Below are 23,794 nucleotides of genomic sequence, written 5' to 3'. Positions count from 1 at the left end.
TCGTCGAAAAGGAAATAAATACTGACATATCTTGTTTGTTTCAAGGGGCCATTTGTAAAACTGAAGCTTCTGAAGTTCCTGTTTGTCGTTTCATTAAAACTGAAATTATTATGAGACAATGGAGACCTCCCGAGGTACCTGCTGATGATGAGTGGTCAGTGAACTATCACATTGTAGTTCCAAAATCTTAGAGATAGGAAATACTCAATCTGGCCAATAAATTACTTTGGCTGGTCATTTAAGGATTACCAAAACTTATCACAAGATCTACACTCACGTATATTGAACAAAAATCAAAAGTGATGTTAGTAAATACTGTTGATCTTGTCCTACATGTCGAATGGTATGAAAACCCAATCATAAGTTACCTAAAGATTATCTGCAACCTACACCTGCTTTTGTGGAGCCATTTAGTAGAATTATGGTAGATTGTGTTGGTCCCTTACATAAGCCCAAGTCTGGTAACCAATACCTGTTGACCATTATGTGTATTGATTATAGGAAGTTGAATAGTGTGATAAAACATATTCGTTCCCATTCCCAGCAATAGATGACTCTATTGGGAATGCCAAGTATGTCACCAAATCTGACATTCTGAAAGGATATTGATAAATGCCAGTAACGGAAAGAGCAAAAGAAATTTCGGCATTCGTGACTCCAGATGGACTTAACCAATATAAAGTAATGCCGTTTGGGATGAAAGGGTCGCCAAGTACATTCCAACGTCTCATGAATATGATTACCTCTGGTCATAACAATTGTGATGTTACATCGATAATGTCATCGTCTACAACGACATCTGGAAAGAATATTTAGCAACAATTCTGAAATTCTTTGACAGACTCACACACGTATCGTTGACAGTTAATTTATCTAAAAGTGAGTTCTGCTATGCTAGTGTAATTTTTCTATGACATATCGTTGGATATGGACAAGTTATACCAATGGATGCTAAGGTCAAGGCTATCTCCGAATTTCCCGTGCCTGTTAATAAAGCAACTGATGCGACATTTAGATATAGCTGGATACTATCCAAAATTTTGTTTACATTAGTTTTTCTATAATTAGGGAACCCCTGACAAAGCTTTGTGAGTAAGAAAAACAAGTTCCGTTCGACTGAAAAATGTAGGAGGCTTTTGAAAAGTTAAAAGCCATACTTAACAGCATGCCAGGTCTTACAGATTCAAATTTCAGCCTATGATTTAAATTGTGTGCTGATGCAAGTACTGTTGGGGATGGATCAGCTTTGATTCAAGAAGATGAAAATGGTATTGATCATCTAGTATTTTGTTTTTCTAACACATTAAATAAGCATCAAAGATATTATCCAGCAACGAGAAGGAATGTTTAGATTTGGTATTGGCTTTCCAACAATTTTAAGTTTACCTTAGTTCACCTTCTTCTTCAATTACCGTGTTTAATGATCACAGCCCCTTTACATTCATCGGCAAGATGAACAATAAAAATCAAAGACTACTCACATTAAGTTTGTTGTTACAGGAATATAGTCTTGCATCAGGTACGTCAAGGGAAAAGATAATTTAAGAGTAGATGCACGTTCCCGTGTTAAGACATGTTATATTTAATGTTCACTGTCTATCTTTTATACGTGTTCTTCTTATGTTTTTCTTTAATCTCATGTATAATTAATATATGGTAAAAAGAAAGCTTTATCCCCAAAACTTTCTTTTTCTTTATAGGGGAAGAGTTACGTATATCTGATTTAATTCATATTTGTTTCAATTTTATTCTTTGTTTGTCCGCTTTAAAAATTTATTTTTATTGTACATGCTATTATAATGTAATCTTCTTACGTGATTTGGAAATATTTGTAGAACATAGTTTGACCTTGACTGATTCCTTTGTAAGCAGCTAAGGCTGACCTAGTTCCCGGACTTTATTTAAAATTTGTAACAGTCACGTTTATTAACTTTATTTTTATTGTGGGCATGATAAGGCTGAGATTGAGGCTGTGTATTGAATATGTGACCCTTGGTTGTAAATAGATTTTAGTGATGTAAATAACTTTTTATTTTATTTTATTCTTTTAATAAAATGATTGTCTTTTTCAGGGCCAGGTTGATATACGTGATGTAAACATGATCACATGACCCTCATGCGAGAATCTGTTTTGCGCAGTATTCATGTTTTAAACCTTTGTTTTAGAGAAATAATCTCAGTCTGGGCTTGAAAAACCTGATGTCAAGTTGTTTCCTTCTGTTTAAGCCAGTTTTAAATTTATAGGTTAATGTTTCTTCAAATTAGTTTGATTCTGAAAGATTAATTCGTTTCTCAGGAAATATTTTGAGTGCTCGTACAGAATTGTTGAAGAAAAAAAATTCTTAAAAGTTATATTTGGATTCCTAATACAGGATTATTGGCTGTGAATAACACAGAAATGCAGACATTCCAACACCATAAAGGATACTGTACACGTCATATCCTTCCATATTGGATTCTTTGTCGAGACTTGAATTCATTAAAACATTTCATTATTATGACTTCTAAAATTTACTCTTGGATTATTCTTGGATTATGTTTGGATTTGATTCTTAATTGCCTCAGTTATTTTTTGTTTTTCATTTTTACATGGAAATTTTTAATTTGTTAAATATTTCTAAGTTTGTGTTTTTCACTAATTCTTGTGTTTATCTGCCCCTGTACAAATAATATAGTAATCGATTTATTCAGCCAGAGTGACTTGAAAATACAAAGTCTCTGTGAAATACACAATATGAATAACATAAACAGTCGTTCTTATTTTCAACATTACATCTGAACATGCCCGACGGGGTCGGGGGAGGAGGGGGGTAAGAGAGAGAGAGAGAGAGAGAGAGAGAGAGAGAAATAGAGATAAATAGAGAGAGAGAGAAAAAAAATATTTGTGCGCGTATTTTGCAATGACGATATTACTCTCTTTTGTCCAAAGGTGAATAGTCATTTCCGATAAGGTGAGTGTCCTGCCATAAATGTTCAAACCCAGCCAAATAGTATTGCTATAATCGAGGGGTGTTCGCTTAACCGAGCGGTGTGAAACTCTGGCGAGATTGTGATAGAAGACAGTATCAGACCCCTAATGGGTAGCCAGCCAAAGCTCTCCCTCCCATTCCCCTCCACTTTATGTTCCTACCTCTCCCCCAAATACCAATTTCTTAACAAGTTATTTCATAGTTATCTACCTACCACTATTATTTGCCCAGATGCCCTCATTGTTCCAACAATGTAATCAGTAATTTTATAAAGTGAATTTTTGTCAAATTTCCCATCCAAAAATAAACTGTTTTATCTTTTCTAATTGTCCTTTTTCTATATTTTTTTAAGTCCATTAACGGTGTTACATTACAATAGCATGTAATGAAATTTAAAAAAAAACTAGAAGTAAGAAACAAACTATTAATTAAAATATACATAATAATATTACGTCAGATTCCATGGCATATACTAAGGTAAATGTTTTTAGTAAAGAAACCGATTAGACATCGTAGATGTTAATAGTCAGTCGGATTATCTAAAGGTTAGCAGTTTCGCCATATGCTGCATACCACGCCTTGCACTAATGACAGCCTATTGTTTGACATCCGGCATGAGCACATTTTTTGCGAGAAACTAATTTGGGTAAGTGACATAAAGGAAATTTCTAAATTAGTAAGAAGAAGAAGAAACAAAATGTCTGTTAAATGAAAACTGTAAAAATGCAGTGATGTTATTGATAATAAGAGCAACAATAATATAAATAAACAGGTTGTAAAATAGTAAGCGGATGGGATCCAGTGCCCCCAAATAACTAAACATTTTATCTTTAAACAATCACTAATAACAAAATAAACAAATAACTCATATACATTGTGTAATAATTAGAAGAAAGCGGCCACCTGGAGGAAACACAAATGGAAGGAACAAACTTACGAATTGCAACAATCAACACTAATGGATTAGATAAAGATAAAGTCAATAAATTAATAAGCTTAACTGAGTATGATGTAATCCTTTTAGAAGAGACTCATACTAATATTACCAAAGAATTTTAAACTATGATAGAAGAAGAAATGAATGTAATTGTAATTTTAAATAATTTTAAGTAAGATGATATACGAACAGGGGAAGCCAACATTATTAGGAAAAGAAAAACTTGTTTCAATTGGGAAAGAATAGAAGAAGGGGGAATTTGAAGGGAAGGGCAATACATAAACTTGTAAATAAATTATATATAGTCAATGTAAATTGTCCAGCCACCAGAGAAAAGAGACATGAATTCATCCAAAATTTAAGTAAACATATAAATGACTACACAATGGAACAATTAGTTATAGGAGGTGATTTTAACTGGGTGGGGGAGAGTGTAGACAAAACAGGGGGACAATCAACAAATGAGTACAGTTCAAGGGAAATAATGGAAAAACTTTTGAAAGACCACAATCTAGTGGATATATATAGAAAATTAAATTTATTAAATGCAAAATACACACATGAATACAAAAATAAGGGGGCTAGTAGATTGGATAAATTTTATGTTACTAAATATGAGGAAAAAATACACAAAAAAAGTAGAAATTATTGATTTCAAAATTTCATATCACAAATTAGTACATTTATAAATGAATTTAAATAATAGGAAAAAATGGGGGAAAGCGATCTGGAAAATAAATAATAGAATACTAGAAGAAGAGGGTTTTGTGGCAGAAGATAAAAATGAATTAATCAAAATAAAGAATAAAAAAGGGGACATTATAAGTAATATATTATCAGTTTGGGACGTACTAAAGATAAAATTAAAAAAGTAGCAATTTATCATTCAAAGAAGCGTAGAAAAATACAACAAATAGAGAAAGAAGAATTCAAACTAAGACTTAAAATTAAAGCATTAACAGATGAGAATAGGAAAACATATACGGATAGTTTGAAACAAATAGCAGAGGAAGAAAGAAAAAGTAAAGAGATAAGAGCAGGACAATTTAATAAAATTTAGAAAAGGGCAGAACGTCTGTATAAAAGGGAGGAAATGAGAGGAGGAGAGAAAACAATAGATAGATTAAACGATACAGGGATAGAAATTAAGGATAAAAACGAAATAATGGGGAAAATAAGAGAATACTACACTAACTTATATACGTCTCAAAACATAGATACACAGGTAATATTAGATTATTTAGAAGGGGTACCATGTGGAATGATATCGTCAGAACACAGAAACCTGTGTGACGATTTCATCAGAAATTAAGAAATAATATCCACAAGTAAAGAACTAGCAAAAGGTAAATCCCCAGGAAGAGATGGACTCACTGCGGAATTCTACAAAAAAATTCCAAAGTGATTTAGCGCCGATTCTTAAATGTTTATATCATAATATACTTTAAAAAAAATGACACAATGTCTAAATTCACGAGGGAAGGGTTAATAGCAATTATATGCAAGGGGAAAGGCGACATGGAAGAACTTTAAAATTGGAGGCCCATCTCCCTCCTAAATAAAGACCATAAAATATTAAGTAAAATTTTAGCAAATGGAGATAAAAAAAGGAATGAATGAAATAATAAATATAAATAAATCTTGTTGCAGGAAAGGTTGAAACATTCAAAATAATATTTTAAATATAAGATCCATAATTGATTTTATAAATGAAACAGGTAAGGAAAGTGCTATGGTACTTTTAGATCAAGTGAAAGCTTTCGACAGATTGGAACATAACTATATACAAAAGGTATTAGAAAAATTTGGTTTTGGAACAAACATCCTAAACTGGACCAAAATCCTGTACAACAAAATAACTGCAAGTGTACAGGTCAATGGAGCTGTAACGGAAAAATTTGACATAGAAAGATCAGTGAGGCATGGTTGCCCACTGTCAATGTAGGGAACAATGAACTTGACAAATTTGATAATGACATTATAAAATATATTTGGAATTTCAAAACACATTAAGTTAAAAAAATTTAATCTATATAGGGCCATGAATAGGGGAGGACTGGCCCTACCAAGCCCAATTTTAATTAAATTAAATGTTCCAATATGTTAAATAGATTTTAAATGCTAAATAACCAACCAAAAACTCCTTCGAGGTTATATATATATATATATATATATATATATATATATATATATATATATATATATATATATATATATATATATATATACACACACACACACACACACACACACACACACACACACACTGGTTTGGTTTTACCATGAGGAATAGAAGTGATATATACAAAAATAATAAGTTAGTGAAAAAACTGGAAGTACCAAGGAAATTTAGGAATATAAAGAACCTTTTATGTAAATATAGAGATGTTGACGAATTATGGGAATTGAAACGAAGAAAACTTATAATTGGATAAGGGAAAATTTAACACCTAAGAATACAAAATAAAGTAGAAGAAGAAAATATCCCCGTTTAGTGGATAGAGTTTGGAGGCACTGGGCCAACATCGACTCACCCAAGATTCAAAGTATAGCATTCAAATATTTACATAACGCATGGTTAACTGGAGAAGTCCCACTACGAAGAAGAATGCTTAGAACAATTGTTAAATGCCCAATGTGCAAAAAAACACATTTTACGAAATATAATGCTATAGCACAGTGCGAAGAAAGGAAAAATGAAAGAATTCAATTGATAATGTAAATCTATAAGAAGGAGAAATACCGAAAAATCAAATCCTATATTTAGACGGTAACTTCGATAAAAAAATTAATAAGGAAGTTTACGGATAATATAACTAAAGCAATGATGGCATGTGGCCAAGTTATAACAATTAAAAAATAAGTAAATTATAATAACTAAATTCAGGTCTATTTAAAGATTTTCGGGCCTATGGACTGGGGGTAAGGAGAAGTGGGCGGGTGGGGGCGCTTCGGAGGGCACCCCTTATGGATGTTACTTTGAAACGGACCGAAGATCCCAATCTCGCTCCCTTCCTCTGAGGCTTTCTGGACCGTGAGGCAACAGGAATCTCTAGATGTGTTTTAAGATTATAATAAACGTAATAATTCTAAAAATAAATCAAACATTTAATTTAAACATAGACACTGTGTGTGCCTTAAAAAACTGTCTTTTTAGATTAGGGAAAGTTTTAAATACTCTAAAAAAATATGAACAGGGAGGCACAGGGATCCTTAATGGGATTAGTACGAGATAAGGACGTCATGGGACTATGTCACATGGCGCCACGCGAAGTGAACAGGCCTATGAAAGCGTTTTGGAAATCTACCCCAGGTTGGAAAATACATTCATAAAATAAAGAAAAAAATCTCTCGTGTAATTTTCTCTTCAATTTCTTTCCTTCAGCTGTACACCTCCCGTAATGTACAGTTAATCCCCTTTGAGTGGGAAACTTAAACCCACTTGGAACTTTTGCAATAATCCAATAAATAATTAGAGGCGGCCTAACTTGAGTTGAGAGAAATACAAATGAATAAAGAAAGAATGTGTGAACCCCAACCCGAGCACAGCCCACTTCAATCAATGAATCAATTATGCGAATAACGACACATATTAACACTCACATGAAACAATAGGGACTTTATTTTCTTTCTTCAATCAAACCAGTATTACACCGTTACTTCGCCGGAATTCAAAACTAAAATGAATTAATATAAAAGTAAAGTTTCAATCCAATTATCCTCTGGATCGCAAGACAACTGGGGACGATTTGAGTATATAGTTTGTTTCTTTATACGAAAGTTTGCTACGGTTCTTTCAGTCATAACATAGTCTGTGTTCGTCTGTTACTGGCTTGAGATGAAATGAATGCAGCATTTTGATTGTGGTGTTTGTATTGATATTTCTGTACAATAAAAGGCTGGAATGACAGAGGAGATTATAGAGAAGAACGAAATAATGTGTGCTTTTTATGATGTAAATAAATACAGAATAATTTATTTTTTTACATTTTGCTATGTAAATCTTAAACGGAATAAGATTTTTAGCAATGACATATTCAATTATTTATATTTTTAAAAGGTCTAAGACATTAATGAATGTTATTTGCCTTTATTCTTCAGTCGTCCAGATTTGGAATAATTATTATTGTAATCTATAACATATTTCAAAAACACATAACAATCAAGGGTTACTATACATAGTGGACACGAGAAGTTATATTGCATTCTTCCGTATGTTTTTTATTTCATTGCTTATGTGCTGCATGTTGTTGACGGATTCGAAATTATTTCATGTTCAAATCAATTTATCATACGTGACAAAAACATCACATCTGTCAATTACGCGTTTCTAAATCAACAAAATGATCTGATAAATTGTTGATAAGTTTTCTGTCAAAAATTTGTAACACTATTTATATACACGGTTGCCAAACTTCACATATGCTCTCTATTCATAAATGCAGCATCATTTGGAACAACCTCTAGATCCGCTGTGAACGCACTTTACAATCTTTCCCTCTTCTAGCTTGGAACTAAGGAAACGAGATACGGAGTTTGCACTAACAAGTAGCAACTTAGGTTTGAGCACAGTATAAGTTTTCATAACCTTGCTTTTTTCATTGGCGATCAGCTTTTGTCTGCGATATTCTTCTCTAAACAGCAGTTTTTCATTTCTTTACGAATAGTGTTCATCATTCGTATTGAATAAGTCGATGCACGTATCTAGATTTCTGAAAATAAATCTGAAATACTGGCCAAAGTACTTCCACGTCGTCTTTCAGCTTCTCAGGTTCTGTTCAAACGCTTCTGTGGTTCTGTTCATGATCTCCATTTCCTCCAGACATTTGTTTCCGCTTCTTCTCATTTTAAGCGTCGTTTCATGCCCGGCCCTACAAGTTGGGGCAAAAATAGGATTAACGTCATTATATTGATGCAGTGCGCATTTGTAACATAACAATCATAATACACGATACATAACTAAGTTAGTTTATTGCCTATTAAACTATTTATCTGTTTGGTAATTGTTTAGTAGAGAGGCCAGTTAGACACCTACCATATTATTAGGCATCCAGATCATTCAAGGATTAGTAGTTCCGTCACGGTTACTAGAAATACAGAAATGCACACCGACATAGTCATGTATTTACACTATCCAACAGACTTAAATGTGCTCACAAACTGCTTCCTGACCCTTTATCATCTAACCTAGTCCCATTTCTACTGTTTGATCATGCATGTATAGTTGCACCTGTTACTGTTTTGTAGTGTACGAGTCTATGCTCTTAAAAAAAGTAGCAGAAAGGAGTGAAAACAAAAAATAAGCTTAGTAAAATTTAATAATTTATTTCCATGGAATACAAAGTGAAAAATGAGAAGAAAAAAAACTTACTGTATTGCGAATTAAATCCAAAAATAATCCAAGAATTATAAAGACAATTCTTATCGATGAAATGTTACAAGTGAATCTCAGTTCAAGTCCCGAAGAAATTCAAGATGGAAATCGAAGACGTCTCTCTTTTGGTCAGCGAAGTACTGATATGTCAACAAGCTCTTGTTAAATAAAAGAAATATTATTCCAGCTTTGAATTTAATAGAAATTCAAGACTTTGTCGAAGAACAATATCAGAGCACTTCTGTATTTCCAGGGAAAATAATCACTTTAATACAATATTTTGAAGAAAAAAACATTCAGCCCAAATTGGACACAACATAATACAACTTAAAATGCCAGCTTTAAAGCACAACTGGTCAAATCCTCACAATCACAAGATAATGTAGTTCTCTGCTTGACCCCAGGTCACATTAGCATTTTCTAAAAACAACCAAAATCTAATGGAAAATAACCTTCTAGAATGATCTGATGAACATTGTTTACTTACAGAACAATAACCTGTACAATTCACATGGGATTTTCCGAAAACCCTGGCCCTGAACAGTATATTTATACCACTTCTTTTTTACCTGAACAATAATTTGGTAATATGCTTTTACGCTTAGGGAATAATGAAGCTATTTTTAGTTGTTCAATTAAATGAAATATAAAATTTAAAAAGTCAGTTAGGTCAAGCACAAATGGACTCATTTTTGGGAAAGGTCAAGTCCAGTAAACTGTGTTATATTACAATAGCATATAATGAAATTTTAAAAAATTAGAAATAAGAAACAAACTATCAATTAAAATATACATATTAATATTATGTCAGATTCCATGCATATGCTAAGGTAATTTTTTGAGTAAAGGAACCGATTAGACAACAAACTCGTTAATAGTCAGTCAGAGTATTCAAATATTAGCAGTTTCGCCATATGGTGCGTACCACGTGTTGCACTAATTACAGTCTATTGTTTGACATCCGGCATGAGCACACTTTTTGCGAAAAACTAATTTGGGTATGTAACATAAACGAAATTTCTTAAAGTCCGCTAAATGTAAACTGTAAACATGCATTGATGTTATTGATAATAAGGGTAACAATAATAGAAATAAGCAGGTTTTAAACCAGATAATTGCCATCGAATAAAATAAATGTTACTCTGATATTTAAAATAAGTCTGTCTGTCTGTATGTATCTATGCTTATATGCATGTCAATAGTTTATCGGTAATATAGGGCATAGGCCAATAAAACCACAATAACATAACAATGTTGCAATCAAGTTGATATGTATGTGTTTGTTTAGGTAGATCAGTAGATATGAAGGTACATACGTAAACGTCTCATTTCTTTACTTCCTTCCTTCCTTCCTATAGTAAATGATAGATTTTAGTACATCACCTCTTTAATTAACATACGCATAATCTTTATAGCAATCACGGAATTATTATTAATATTAACATCATCATGACAGGTTTACATTTAGAAAAGATTACTTATTTTGATTTCACCTATTTTAGAAATTTGATGAATCCCATATACTCAAATTAATTTCCAGACTGCAATTTACTCATCCCGGATATCATTAGTTTGACAGGTGGCACTCGCCTTATGGTGAAACTACTTTCAACCACCTGGCTGGCTATTGGTCAGTTTGGGGTCTAATTAATTGTTTTACTATATAACGACTAAACATATGCAACAGAGGTCACTGAACATTTAGATCTTTATCTGTGCATTCTGTTGATTGTCATACAGAACCTAAGACACAAATATGCTTAATGTGAGGAGAAGGAAATATCCGGAGGGATGGGATATGATCAAACCAACCCTGGACGACTTCGACGACAAAATTAATGCGGCCGAACAAGAGCTACGTGGAGGCAAAAGAAAAGTGGAGGCACTTTGGCCTGTAGTTGAGATTCGTCATGAAAAATCCAGATACATTTACGACTTGTTCTACACTAGAAAGGCCATTAGTAAGGAATTGTTTGAGTTCTGCTTAGTGAGGAATATTGTAGATAAAAATCTGATCGCCGAGTGGAAGAAACCGGGTTATGAAAATCTCTGCTGTCTTCGCTGTATTCAGATCCGGGACACCAAGCCTGATACCATTTGTGTATGCCGTGTTCCGAAGTCCAAACTAGAAGAGGGTGTGATAGTAGAGTGTGTTCACTGTGGATGCAGAGGCTGTTCAGTCTGAATTTAGAGGAAATCTGAAGTTCGACAACATTATTTTTAAACAGTGTTACAAACTTGTTACTGGAAACGTATTAACAATTCGTCATATAATTTTGCTGACTATAATTTTCAGTTTTCACTGACTGACGTGATGTCACGTGGGATACCGTAGTTTGAAATTCAAACCAGTCTGGTGCAGTAACATTTATGCTTTATTAAATGGCATATGTTTTTTTGCGAATATTTTATAGACCTGCAAATATTCCTATGGCGGACGACTGATACGCTGAACTAACAATTAATGCAATTTACGTTTGTAACGATAACAAAATCATATAAATTGATATGTAACTGATAACAATCGGAATGCTTCAGATTTAGCTCAACTGTATGTATATTTTAAAAACTTCATAATGAGAGATCAATAAATGTAAACAAGGCTTACATCACTCTGTTATTCATTGTTGACTATTTCATTTACATTTACCTGACTATCGGATCGATTTGCGATCACATTTAAAATAAATCTATGCATGTATGTGCATGGGTCCTTCGATCTATCCATACAAATGGAACAATCCCTTCAAGGGTTACATATTAATTGTATTTACTCATTTTAAAACTCACTTAAATCTGAAGCTCCTAGAATCTGTCAAGCCGCGGATTTGATTGATGTTGCGGCTTGATCCACCATTGTGGCGGCTTGATCCACCATTGTGGCGGCTTGATCCACTATTGTGGCGGCATGATCCAGTGGCAAGTATATCGTACTCGTAGAATAATGGAGACTGATCATTCTGGCATGAATAATAATTAAGATTGAACAATTGTCTGTGAAGTAGAACATATCGGTCAGGTAGTACTCATAAAAATGTATTTCCTTGCTAAGTTTCGGGATTATAGGTGTAACAATATGTACTCAGGATACAAAACAATTTATCCGCTATTAGCTAAATGCGAAAACATAACCTAAGCCACCACACCTTGGATCGTATGGCAAAGTGTACTTCGTTTGTTGTAAATATGTGTTGCTAATAGATATGCGAATAATCCTCTAGTTTAAGGATTCTAGCATGCACAGAGCTCGAGAAATCAACTTAAAAATTTGAAAGAAATACTTCAAGCATAAAATATGGGTACAGTGTCCTCCGTTTGATAATCATTGTGTAGCACTTGTCAAAATTCATCCCCTGGTAACATTTGCATAAATCTAGGTGTTAGAGTACAGCGTAGCCCACCTTAACAGACAAAATATTCTCAATCGGCTGTCAGTAATTGACTTCAAGAAATTCAAACTAACGCTTCTATAAATATATATTGTATATAGATATGGTTAACGTGGATAGGGGACAGTGATTTGGGGTCAGCAATGCTGCAGTTAACATGCATCTCGAAATTATTCACACACACATATAGTTGAATGTAATGATCATCACATCTATGAGCAGTGATCATTGTCCCCTATGACTCAATATGGGTTGTTGTCACCAACGTCGCGATTGAGTGCGCAAATACCCACAATGCAGTGCGATCGCACTTGCGCCACCATTATGAGTCCCTAACAAATCTTTGTCAATATTGGTCATCATGTATGTTCAAGATAATAATCTGATTTAACTGTCGATAAGGACATTTACTTCATTGAAACAATACATATATTAAACTTGAAATTAAGTGCCTGATAGAACGAAAATAAAACTAAGGCTAGAAGTTCCCTTGCTTTTATGGAAAGACATAATAGTGAAGCTGAAGCGTAATCATGTATATTGCTATCAAATAGAAATGCATTCTTATTTTACAAACAGGCAATACTTACATTTTTAAAAAGTGTGTCGTATCATATCCCTAAGCTTGTCATCTTGAAAGAGTATTTCCGGACAATGAATTTCGGGATAAAATATCAGTTATGAATTAAAATTTTACAGCATGTGTTTTATGCCAGGACTTTTATGTACAAATACTTTTCGCGACAACAGGTGTTTGTACCAAAGACAGTTGACAAACCAGTTTAATTAGACTGGTCAAATGTTGTATTTGTTGTGGAGATGATCGACGTAGGATGATACTGAATAAAAGTGATAACCGTTCAAAAAGACGTTACATCTTCACTGTATTCAAACGAAACACATGCAAAACGGAACATGACTTTGTGTCGAATGTCAAAACGAAGTATTCCTGAAATGCTTTTAGAAATATTATATATTAAGAATTAGCTTTTTAACTTGAAAGATTACCAAATGATTGATTTCATCCCTTGGAAATTAAAAATTATTGAATGCTTTTGCTTGTTTGTGTATCCATTTGTTTATGCGTTTGTTTATCAATCGATCTTTTTGCTTATGAAAGAATAACAAAGATTGTTGAAATTTAAACGTTTTACTTGAAGAAAACAAGTAGAAAAGTCACGCATTCTGTCTCGTGCGTTTGACATGCACAACAGAATGTGATGTATTATTATATTCTTATGCACAAAATGTGACGTGCCTTCGTAATTATGCGGGAAGAACAATGTTATTAGGTGCCGATTTGAGTGGCTAGGGGCTCAAAATGGCGGATATGGAAGTAAACACGTTTTGTGACGTCACGTGAAAACAACGGACCGACTTCATACCAGTCATAATCACAATCCAAATATTTCGACAAGAGTGCTGATAAAGAACATGATTGCTCTGAAAATCATTGGAAACTTAAGGGTCACAAGTGGGTATGGGGTGACTATATCTTAGGCAAATTCAATAAAATGTTAATTATTTTGTCTCTCTCTCTCTCTCTCTCTGTCTCTCTCTCAACAGACATTTCTTGTTGACTTAACTTGCAAGGATAATATTAAAGAGACAAAAGCATCCTTGTATGTTCTTTAATTACGTATCCTTCCCTAAAGGCATTTCGGCAAGTAAATAAATCATGTTTATAACGACTTATGCTGTTAAAATTGAAACATAAGTCATGCAGAACTTCTTGCAATAGTTTCATTTCAAGAAAGAAAAAAAAAAGTTCAAATGTTTATCCAAAGGATTAAACTGAAGCCAATTAATAACAACTGTCGATTTTAACATGTTACATAAAAGCGAAAAAGTACCTTCGATGCTGTTGAATACAAATAGAGGCCATGGGACCGAACTGATTTACGTCGTATGGCCGTTTGAGCAACGAACTCGAGAAAATTTGCTTGAGTGCGTTTGGCGGTGTTTTGTTTGCGTTAATCCGGGTAATCTGTGAAGCAAAATAAAGTATTTAAGCTTTATGTTAGAATATTTCAATAAACTTTTGAAAATATTATTTAGAATATTATTCTGCAAGGACTTGGATTAAACTAAATTTGAAAACATATATATTTCCTTATGTCTAGAACAGTGTGGACAGGTTGCACATTGGCCTTCATCATTTACCTGCTTGCTATTTCCTTTTATATCGATGTGATCCTGTTTTTGGTACCATCATAAAACTACCTATAACATTGTGTTGAATTTAGTCCTAAGAAAGAGTTATTGAAATCACGGATCAGTGTGTCTCGATTTCGGTAGGTACCCTTCGAAATCAAGTGAACTCATTAGGGATAATTCAGTTTACTTCAACATAGTGACATGTCAATGCAAGTTTTGACTAGAAATACAGAAAACTATAATCGGGTACATATACTTATGAAAATCATCGCAAGCACATGTTTCGCAATTTATGTTAAAGTTATGTAATGTTCCTGGTGTCTTCACATCGAGATTTCAGGTGATCCAAAATTGTTAGATATTTTCTCACCATTAGTTTTGATTGCTAAACTTTGTTTCACCATCAAACGCACGTTGCAGATGACATTCGGTAGGCACTCATTTCCTCGCTCTTTTTCCATCATAATAAGTCTGAGACAGAGTGTCTCCTATATTTATCGTCATTTTTCTTAATGCAACCATTGTTTTCCAAGTATAGTTTCGACAGTTGGAAATTTCCTGATTCTCTATGTCCACGACTGCAATTGCCCTGTTGCTTCAACTCCTAATCATAATTTTATTTATATTTGTTACTACGTACCAATTATACCGATGCACAATTCGAGTTTAGCTGCAAACAACAACAACGACCATGATTTGCTCATTAAACGAAAAGGCCACGAATGCCGGTATATATAAAGTCACACATCTAACAATCCATTTTCAGCGTATTGTGTAGGTCGCCATAGCCAATGTTGAAATTTGGGATTTATAAATATGAAAGGAAAAGTGCACATGACATAAGTGAGACACATTTCAATGTAGGTATGTCACTAAGTCAGATATTCCTAATCAAATACACAATACAAGTGCTTATGTGAAGTGATACGAATATAAAAATTTAAAGCAGACAAGTTTGTGTAAGGCAGATAACTCCATTAAGACTGATACATATGATATTATCACATGCATTTATTTCTTTGAAAAATATTAACTACAAGGTCTTTGCTTCCCTTATGGTCATCACTATCATCTGCTCAGAAATGATTTATACTTGCTGTTTGTAAAAAGGTATTCGAAAATTATCCCCACCCACTAACTCTATACATACATTACTCTCATAGAACTATGTTCTTCACTTCTGCAATTACTGAACTTAAAAGCTATTTAAGAGGTTTCAACTCAATTAACATAGATAGGTTGTTGTTGCTGTTGTCGATATTTATAGTCTATCATTATTCTGTGTGTTCAGGTTGAGACAAAACACTCTCTAGATTACAATAAAAAACAAATTTGTATCCATGATCGTGTTACGTTTATCTAATTTAATTCATATTTATTTTGCATATATTGTTTGTTTGTTAAATTAAAAAAAATATTTTTATTGTACATGCTATTATACTATAATCTTATTTACGTGATTTGGAATTTTTTTCAGAAAATAGTTTAACCTCCACTGATTCATTTGCAAACACCTAAGGCTGACCTGGGTCCCGGCCTTAATTCAAAATTAGTAACAGTCACGTGAACAAGTTTTATTATTATTTATTTTTATTGTGGGAATAATATGGCTGAGATCGAGGCTGTGTTGAATACGTGACCCTAGACTTTTAAGTAGATTTTAGTGAAATGAATAATTTTTATAAATTTTATTCTTCGAGTAAAATGATTGGATTTTGTCAGCGCTACGTTGAGAGTACGTCATATAAACACGATCACGTGACCCTCATAAGGGCATCTGTTTTGCACAGTATTCAAATTGTAAACCATTATTTTAGAATAATAATCTATTGAAGTCTAGGTCAGTAACATAAGAAATGGTGGCTGGTCCGGGATGATGTTGAAGTTTGGCTAGAAATTCAGAAAACCTTGCTTTTGAAATAAGGAAGCGTTTTCTAAAATACCTTAAAAGTTGGAAATCTTTATTTCACGTCCTACCGGGGAACAATTAGATTTAAAAAAAAAATGATGAATTGAATCAGCGTGTCAGAAATTACGATCTTACTGAGGTAAAAGCTTGCTTTACGAAACAGGAAATAATAAATATTTTGGTTCAGTATTTGGAAGAAAAGAATGTTTTGGATAAAACTGCTTTGAATTCGATCAGTAAGTCTGTATCAGACTCTGACATTAAAGTAAAGGAATTAGAATTAAGATACAAGATGGAACTGGAGTTGAGGAAGCTGGAACTTTAGAAAGATAAAGAAACACAAAAATGTAAATGCAGTTACTACAAAAAACAAATGCATTTACAATATGAGAGAGAGAGAGAGAGAGGAAAGAGCACACATTTATTTACTAGTGGAAGAAAAAGAGAAAGAAATATAATGCAGTTACAAAAAGAACAAATTCAATGGAAGAAAGAGTGAACGAGAGAGTTGAAAATGCAAATGTAAAGAGAGAAGGAAGAGAAGGAATATCAATTTAGAATTAAAAATATGGAGATGGCATGTGAAAAACTTATTCCGACTTCAAATGCAAATTTAAGTTTTGATATTGAAGAATATTAGAGTAGTGCCCCCTTTTAGAACAAAAGATGGTTACAAATATTTTTCTTACTTGGAAAAATTTACTGATAATTGCAAATGGCCAAGACAGCATTTGACACAATTATTACATTGTGTACCCATTGGTAAAGCTAGTGATATTTACCGTTCACTGTCAGTCAAACAAAGTGGTGACCATGATGCGGTAGATGATTGCATAGTAAGGGGTTATGAGTTAGTCCATGAGGCTTATTTGTAAAAAGTCAGAAACTATGAAAAGGAAGCTGGACAAACTCGTGTCGAATCTGCTAAAGAAAATAAGCAGTTTGTGATAGATGGTGCTTAGTCAGGAACGTTGAACAAGATTATGAATGTCTCAAACAACTTTTATTATTTGAAGAGTTCAAAAACAGTGTCCATAGTGACAATAGCACCTATCTTGACATTGGAAAAAGCTTCTCGTGCTGATGATGAGAATTCTTTATCTCACAAAGTTCCTTTTGTAAAAATGACTTCAACCCAACATTCTTATGGCAGAAAAGTATTTCAGCCTAATGCAACCCTTTCTAAAACTCAAACTGGCGCAACTTCGAAAAATCAAGCTTCTGATAAGCTCGATTCAAGATCCTTGTCTCTTCCTACGTGTACCTATTGCAAAAAGAAAATATAAGTTATTTCTGATTTCTCCAAATTGAAAAGTAGGTATCAGAATCAATACAGACATATTCCAAATGCTCTTATTTCTAAGAGGTCAAAGTCACAATCTTGTTTTGAAAGCAATACATTTGTTGGGTGTTACAAACCAGTGTATGACTTTATTATGGAGAATTATGAACCATTCATATTGAAGGGTTCTATGATCACTCTTGGGTGATTCGGTTAATCATATCCCTATTAAAATGTTAAGGATCACATTGATCCTCTTTTAACTACTCTTTCTCTTTATTCTAATCAGGTTGACTAACGACAATACGTTGTCGTCGAAAAGGAAATAAATACTGACATATCTTGTTTGTTTCAAGGGGCCATTTGTAAAACTGAAGCTCCTGAAGTTCCTGTTTGTCGTTTCATTAAAACTGAAATTATTATGAGACAATGGAGACCTCCCGAGGTACCTGCTGATGATGAGTGGTCAGTGAACTATCACATTGTAGTTCCAAAATCTTAGAGATAGGAAATACTCAATCTGGCCAATAAATTACTTTGGCTGGTCATTTAAGGATTACCAAAACTTATCACAAGATCTAGACTCACGTATATTGGACAAAAATCAAAAGTGATGTTAGTAAATACTGTTGATTTTGTCCTACGTGTCGAATGGTATGAAAACCCAATCATAAGTTACCTAAAGATTATCTACAACCTACACCTGCTTTTGTTGAACCATTTAGTAGAATTATGGTAGATTGTGTTGGTCCCTTACATAAGCCCAAGTCTGGTAACCAATACCTGTTGACCATTATGTGTATTGATTATAGGAAGTTGAATAGTGTGATAAAACATATTCGTTCCCATTTCCAACAATAGATGACTATATTGGGAATGCCAAGTATGTCACCAAATCTGACCTTCTGAAAGGATATTGATAAATGCCAGTAACGGAAAGAGCAAAAGAAATTTCGGCATTCGTGACTCCAGATGGACTTAACCAATATAAAGTAATGCCGTTTGGAATGAAAGGGTCGCCAAGTACATACCAACGTCTCATGAATATGATTACCTCTGGTCTAGACAATTGTGATGTTATATCGATAATGTCACGTCTACAACGACATCTGGAAAGAACATTTAGCAACAATTCTGAAATTCTTTGACAGACTCACACACGTATCGTTGACAGTTAATTTATCTAAAAGTGAGTTCTGCTATGCTACTGTAATTGTTCTATGACATATCGTTGGATATGGACAAGTTATACCAATGGATGCTAAGGTCAAGGCTATCTCCGAATTTCCCGTGCCTGTTAATAAAGCAACTGATGCGACATTTAGATATAGCTGGATACTATCCAACATTTTGTTTACATTAGTTTTTCTATAATTACGGAACCCCTGACAAAGCTTTCTGAGTAAGAAAAACAAGTTCCGTTCAACTGAATAATGTAGGAGGCTTTTGAAAAGTATAAAGCCATACTTAACAGCATGCCAGGTCTTACAGATTCAAATTTCAGCCAATGATTTAAATTGTCTGTTGATGCAAGTACTGTTGGGGATGGATCAGCTTTGATTCAAGAACATGAAAATGGTATTGATCATCAAGTATGTTATTTTTCTAAAACATTAAATAAGCATCAAAGATATTATCCAGCAATCGAGAAGGAATGTTTAGATTTGGTATTGGCTTTCCAACAATTTGAAGTTTACCTTAGTTCACCTTCTTCTTCAATTATCGTGTTTAATGATCATAACCCCTTTACATTCATCGGCAAGATGAACAATAAAAATCAAAGACTACTCAGATTGAGTTTGTTGTTACAGGAATATAGTCTTGCATCAGGTACGTCAAGGGAAAAGATAATTTAAGAGTAGATACATGTTCCCGTGTTAAGACATGTTATATTTAATGTTCACTGTCTATCTTTTATACGAGTCCTTCTTATGTTTTTCTTTAATCTCATGTATAATTAATATATGGTAAAAAGAAAGCTTTATCCCAAAAGCTTTCTTTTTCTTTATGGGGGAAGTGTTACGTATATCTGACTTAATTCATATTTGTTTCAATTTTATTCTTTGTTTGTCCGCTTTAAAAATTTATTTTTATTGTACATGCTATTATAATGTAATCTTCTTACGTGATTTGGAAATATTTGTAAAACATAGTTTGACCTTGAGTGATTCATTTGTAAGCAGCTAAGGCTGAGCTAGTTCCCGGACTTTATTTAAAATTTGTAACAGTCACGTTTATTAACTTTATTTTTATTGTGGGCATGATAAGGCTGAGATCGAGGCTGTGTATTGAATACTTGACCCTTGGGTTGTAAATAGATTTTAGTGATGTAAATAACTTTTTATTTTATTTTATTCTTTTAATAAAATGATTGTTTTTTTTCAGGGCCAGGTTGATATACGTGATGTAAACATGATCACATGACCCTCATGCGGGCATCTGTTTTGCGCAGTATTCATGTTTTAAACCTTTGTTTTAGAGACATAATCTCAGTCTGGGCTTGAAAAACTTGATGTCAAGTTGTTTCCTTCTGTTTGAGTCAGTTTTAAATTTATAGGTTAATGTTTCTTCAAATTATTTTGATTCTGAAAGATTAATTCGTTTCTCAGGAAATATTTTGAGTGCTCGTACAGAATTGTTGAACAAAAACATTTCTTAAAAGTTATATTTGGATTCCTAATACAGGATTATTGGCTGTGAATAACACAGAAATATAGACATTCCAACACCATAAAGGATACTGTACACGTCATCGCCTTCCATATTGGATTCTTTGTCGAGACTCGAACTTGAATTCATTAAAACATTTCATTATTATGACTTCTAAAATTTACTCTTGGATTATTCTTGGATTATGTTTGGATTTGACTCTTAATTGCCTCAGTTATTTTTTGTTTTTCATTTTTACATGGAAATTTTTAATTTGTTAAATATTTCTAAGTTTGTGTTTTTCACTAATTCTTGTGTTTATCTGCCCCTGTACAAATAATATAGTAATCGATTTATTCAGCCAAAGTGACTTGAAAATACAAAGTCTCTGTGAAATACACAATATGAATAACATAAACAGTCGTTCTTATTTTCAACATTACATCTGAACATGCCCGACGGGGTCGGGGGCGGGGGAGAGAGAGAGAGAGAGAGAGAGAGAGAGAGAGAAATAGAGAGAGAGAAAAAAATATTTGTGCCCGTATTTTGCAATGACGATATTACTCTCTTTTGTCCAAAGGTGAATAGTCATTTCCGATAAGGTGAGTGTCCTGCCATAAATGTTCAAACCCAGCCAAATAGTATTGCTATAAGCGAGGGGTGTTCGCTTAACCGAGCGGTGTGAAACTCTGGCGAGATTGTGATAGAAGACAGTATCAGACCCCTAATGGGTAGCCAGCCAAAGCTCTCCCTCCCATTCCCCTCCACTTTATGTTCCTACCTCTCCCCCAAATACCAATTTCTTAACAAGTTATTTCATAGTTATCTACCTATCACTATTATTTGCCCAGATGCCCTCATTGTTCCAACAATGTAATCAGTAATTTTATAAAGTGTATTTTTGTCAAATTTCCCATCCAAAAATAAACTGTTTTATCTTTTCTAATTGTCCTTTTTGTATATTTTTTGAAGTCCATTAACGGTGTTACATTACAATAGCATGTAATGAAATTTAAAAAAAACTAGAAGTAAGAAACAAACTATTAATTAAAATATACATAATAATATTACGTCAGATTCCATGGCATATACTAAGGTAAATGTTTTTAGTAAAGAAACCGATTAGACATCATAGATGTTAATAGTCAGTCGGATTATCTAAAGGTTAGCAGTTTCGCCATATGCTGCATACCACGCCTTGCACTAATGACAGCCTATTGTTTGACATCCGGCATGAGCACATTTTTTGCGAGAAACTAATTTGGGTAAGTGACATAAAGGAAATTTCTAAATTAGTAAGAAGAAGAAACAAAATGTCTGTTAAATGAAAACTGTAAAAATGCAGTGATGTTATTGATAATAAGAGCAACAATAATATAAATAAACAGGTTGTAAAATAGTAAGCGGATGGGATCCAGTGCCCCCAAATAACTAAACATTTTATCTTTAAACAATTACTAATAACAAAATAAACAAATAACTCATATACATTGTGTAATAATTAGAAGAAAGCGGCCACCTGGAGGAAACACAAATGGAAGGAACAAACTTACGAATTGCTTCAATCAACACTAATGGATTAGATAAAGATAAAGTCAATAAATTAATAAGCTTAACTGAGTATGATGTAATCCTTTTAGAAGAGACTCATACTAATATTACCAAAGAATTTTAAACTATGATGGAAGAAAAAATGAATGTAATTGTAATTTTAAATAATTTTAAGTAAGATGATATACGAACAGGGGAAGCCAACATTATGAGGAAAAGAAAAACTTGTTTCAATTGGGAATGAATAGAAGAAGTGGGAATTTGATTGGAAGGGCAATACATAAACTTGTAAATAAATTATATATAGTCAATGTACATTGTCCAGCCACCAGAGAAAAGAGACATGAATTCATCCAAAATTTAAGTAAACATATAAATGACTACACAATGGAACAATTAGTTATAGGAGGTGATTTTAACTGGGTGGGGGAGAGTGTAGACAGAACAGGGGGACTATCAACAAATGAGTACAGTTCAAGGGAAATAATGGAAAAACTTTTGAAAGACCACAATCTAGTGGATATATATAGAAAATTAAATTTATTAAATGCAAAATACACACATGAATAAAAAAATAAGGGGGCTAGTAGATTGGATAAATTTTATGTTACTTAATATGAGGAAAAAATACACAAAAAAAGCAGAAATTATTGATTTCAAAATTTCACATCACAAATTAGTACATTTATAAATGAATTTAAATAATAGGAAAAAATGGGGGAAAGCGATCTGGAAAATAAATAATAGAATACTAGAAGAAGAGGGTTTTGTGGCAGAAGATAAAAATGAATTAATCAAAATAAAGAATAAAAAAGGGGACATTATAAGTAATATATTATCAGTTTGGGACGTACTAAAGATAAAATTAAAAAAATAGCAATTTATCATTCAAAGAAGCGTAGAAAAATACAACAAATAGAGAAAGAAGAATTCAAACTAAGACTTAAAATTAAAGCATTAACAGATGAGAATAGGAAAACATATACGGATAGTTTGAATCAAATAGCAGAGGAAGAAAGAAAAAATAAAGAGATAAGAGCAGGACAATTTAATAAAATTTAGAAAAGGGCAGAACGTCTGTATAAAAGGGAGGAAATGAGAGGAGGAGAGAAAACAATAGATAAATTAAACGATACTGGGATAGAAATTAAGGATAAAAACGAAATAATGGGGAAAATAAGAGAATACTACACTAACTTATATACGTCTCAAAACATAGATACACAGGTAATATTAGATTATTTAGAAGGGGTACCATGTGGAATGATATCGTCAGAATACAGAAACATGTGTGACGATTTCATCAGAAATTAAGAAATAATATCCACAAATAAAGAACTTGCAAAAGGTAAATCCCCAGGAAGAGATGGACTCAATGCGTAATTATACAAAAAAAAATTCCAAAGTGACTTAGCGCCGATTCTTAAATGTTTATATCATAATATACTTTAAAAAAATGACACAATGTCTAAATCCACGAGGGAAGGGTTAATAACAATTATATACAAGGGGAAGGGCGACAGGGAAGAACTTTAAAATTGGAGGCCCATCTCCCTCCTAAATAAAGACCATAAAAT

The 23,794-nt window shown here is 33.1% G+C and overlaps 1 pseudogene; it reads left to right on the top strand.

Annotated features, from left to right (window-relative positions):
- Positions 1 to 11,036: 11,036 nt before the first annotated feature.
- LOC149783304 (protein BUD31 homolog pseudogene) lies at positions 11,037 to 11,695 on the top strand (annotated as a pseudogene).
- Positions 11,696 to 23,794: the final 12,099 nt, after the last annotated feature.

Source organism: Sinohyriopsis cumingii, chromosome 14 (assembly GCF_028554795.1).
Source record: "Sinohyriopsis cumingii isolate HCF-2022 chromosome 14, ASM2855479v2, whole genome shotgun sequence".
NCBI classification, from domain to species: Eukaryota; Metazoa; Mollusca; class Bivalvia; order Unionida; family Unionidae; genus Sinohyriopsis; species Sinohyriopsis cumingii.
Note: the sequence above shows the minus strand (reverse complement) of the source record. Positions and strands in the feature narration are given on the sequence as shown.